Source organism: Myotis davidii, unplaced genomic scaffold (genome assembly GCF_000327345.1).
Source record: "Myotis davidii unplaced genomic scaffold, ASM32734v1 scaffold43, whole genome shotgun sequence".
NCBI classification, from domain to species: domain Eukaryota; kingdom Metazoa; phylum Chordata; class Mammalia; order Chiroptera; family Vespertilionidae; genus Myotis; species Myotis davidii.
This window is the reverse complement of record NW_006294590.1, coordinates 644,674-647,993: the sequence shown is the minus strand read 5'-3', so window position 1 is coordinate 647,993 and position 3,320 is coordinate 644,674.

The following is a 3,320-nucleotide window of genomic DNA, read 5'->3' as shown; positions in this document are numbered from 1 at the left end:
GGCCAACGTGGGCTGGAACGGCTCCACCTTCGCCTGAGGGCCCCGCCGCCCGACCCTTCAGCCCCAGACCCCGACACCCGCTCCCAGCGCCCCCACCTCCTGGTCGGGGAAATAAACCGTTTGGAAACCACGGCTGCCTCGACTTCCTTGGCTTGTGGCGACATTGGTGCTGGGCGGGGACAGTGATGGGGAACCAAGGCTCAGAGAGGTGCCCTCAGAATCGCCGCTGGGTGCCTTTTGACCAGCCCCCCCCACCTTGCCTAGCAGGAGGCCAGTCTGGGTTGGCATCCTGCCTGTGTCCACAGGCCGGGGAATCAAACTTGAATGGGAGCCTCTCGTGTCCTATTTAAGACGCTTGTGGAGTCGGTTCCGTTCCTGCCCGCGGGGGCAGGGCCACCACGTGGGCTAGGGCTGGGCGGGAAGGGGGCCGGGGCTCAATGTGGCTGGGCTTTCCTGGCCCAAGGTCACCCCCAATAGGGCGACCGTGGACAATTTCAGCGCCTGGACCTGGACCACTGGGGGCCTTGGCTGCCCTGCGGCTCATCCTTCCTCCGGGCACGCTGCTGCCCAGGCCAGTTGCCTGGGCCCGAAGGCCTGCCCCCTGCAGTGTGAGCCTCCATGTACCCTGGCAGCAGATGCCAAGCCAGGCCCAGCCACTGGCACTGGCCATGGCGCTCGTGGGCGGGGCCAGCTCAGCCTTTCCCTGCCTGCCCTGGGGGAGACCTAACTGTGCCCGTTGCCCAGAGGGGACCCCTCCGGCCGCTGAAGGAACACCATTCCTGGGGACTTGGCAGAGGTGGGGCCTCGCCTCGGACCCCCGTGGCCTGAGCCTTGAGGCTGGGGGCTCTCCGCTCTCCCTCAGCCTCTAGGCAAGAACCTCGACAGGAGACGATTTTAAAGTTCCTCGGAATTTGAGCGAATTCGCTTAGGGGAGCCGAGGAGCTCGAGGGAGAAGGGGAATTGCCGGGAGCCTGGGACCTCTGACGCCGGGAGTGAGGGACAGGCCTGCCTCGGAGCCACAGGAGCGAGGAGCGCCTTCCCCGGGAGGGCTGCCGGTGCCCAGTCCGTGGCGCTTTCCACCTGGGTCCACCCTCGGATGGCTGCTGCTCAGTCCCGGGTGGGAAGGGTTTACTTCCAGAAAAGCGGTGAGAAGGGAGAGTCAGCTCAAAGTCAAGAAGGGTGTGGCCCAGCTGTGGGGGCTGGCTCCCCTTCCCCTCCTCTCCAGTCCCCTCAGACTCATTCTGTCCTCCACAAAAGGCCACGTGCCCTCACGTCTGTCTGTCTCTGTCTGTCCTTGTTGGGGCCTGGCAGCCTCGCTCCTCGCCCTGCGGGCCTGTGCCTTCTGCTTGTCCTCCATCTGCCCACCGAGGTCCACGCCAGGTCCTTCTGGGGAGCCCTACCTGGGGCCGCCCCGTGCATGGCGTCAGCACCGCCCGCTTCTCTCCCTCCCTGTGCCCTGGGCCTCCCGCCTCGCCGGGCATGCAGCCGGCACACACACCCACTGCCCTGGCCTGGGCCTCCGCGGAGACCCCTGCCTCCACCCAACTCCCCTCAGTCTTCTGCTCTGCCCCCTCTCCGGCCTCAGTTTCCCCCATCTGTGAAATGAAGGTATTCACCAGACCTGGCTGAATTTCCTGGCTCAGCGTGACAGGAAATTTCCCAGCCTCAGAGCATGGCGGGCGGGGAAGGACCCAGAGGGCCGCGCCTGTACTCAGGTCTTGATAAATTGTGAAGCCCCTCCTGGGCGGGAGGGGAGCTGGAGGTGGACGAGGGAGGAGGCCCAAGTGGGGTTCAAGGTCCTTGTGGGTTTGCAGCGGGAACCTTCACTGTGGACCTGGTCCCTCCAAGGGGCCCCCCAGTCACAGGAGCTGGCGGGCCGGGCCGGGGGCCAGTCCCCCGTTGCAGTGCCGAGCGGCCCTCCGCTCCCTGGGGGAGGCCAGCCTGTTGGTAAATGTTTCCCTCCACGTCCCGCAAGGATCAGGGTTCAGGACCTGGAATAGGAGCCGCACACAAATGAAAGAGAAGAGACAAGAGATAACTGGAAATATTGGGGGCCCAGGCGGGCAAGTCCAACTCAAGGGGAAGAACTTCCACTGGTGCTCAGGCCTCACCCAGCTGTTACTGATCTGGGATGCACCCATAGCATAGCCCTTACACAGGCGACCCCGGCAACAGGCAGACTAGCCCATCAGCAAGGATTTACATAATAATAGATGGGGAAGTTGCTTCAGCTACCACTGTCTGGACAAACAGAGGTGGGCCCAGCTCCGACCTTTGCTAGGGCTTACAGGTACCCAGCCTTGGGGGAGGGGGCGGGGGGGGGTCTCTGTCTACGCTTACCAGCTGGTGAAGACAACAGGTGGTCTTCCACACCAGCCAATCCCAGCAGCGGAAGTTCCAGTATTTCTGGGCTGCCCATGTCTTCCGTGACTCCTCACCTCCCTGGTCAACTCAGTGTGTCCCCCCCAAACGTGTTTCTGCGAATCCCTCACCGGCCAGCCCAGCCCAGCAGCTGCAAAGCCAGGTCCCTGCCCTCGAGTCTCCCCCAGAACCGGGGGCGGGAGCGGGGTGTGTCCCTCCTGGTTGCGTGAGCACAGGGCCTCATTCCTGGGTTTGAAGCCCGCATAAAGAGACAAAAATGGCCAGTTTTCAGAAATCGGCTCTGTCCCCTCATGGCGAGAGCCTCGGCCCCAGTCTGGGGCCAGGAGGGTCCGGACTCTGTATTCTCATGGGTCTAGACCCGAAAACATCCAGACGGTCTGAATCCAAAAATTACAAATGAGATGCCCCATCCTGGCCCCCAAGGCCATGTCCCTGAGGCTCTTCTAGGCACTCTGAGGGTCCCTTCCTGCCTCCTGCCTCCCGGGGGGCCCTCTCTCAACTCCTAGAGGCATTTAATGCAAATACGCGCCCCCCCCCCCATTGTAGCATATTCCATGTGAGCTCTGCATTTGCCTTTTTACTTGAAAGTCGGTCTCAGCGCCTGAAGAGTCTCCCCGCTCCCCTCAGGAGGGGAGGCCTTCATCCCGTTTACACAGCCCCTCAGGACCCCGAATCTGTCTCCAGCCTTCAGGGCTTAAAGCAGCCACCCATGCATGCGGGGGGGGGGGGGCGGGGGGGTACCTGTAGGACAGGTTCCTAGAAGCGGAATTCCTTGGTCAAAGGTCATGATGCAGTTTTGTGTTGTTTTTTATCCTCACCTGAGGATGCTTTTCCATTGATTTTTAGAGAGAGTGGAAGACGGGGGGTGAGACAGAGAGAAACATCGATGTGAGAGAAAACACATGGATTGGATGCCCCCTGCACGAGCCTGCAACCAG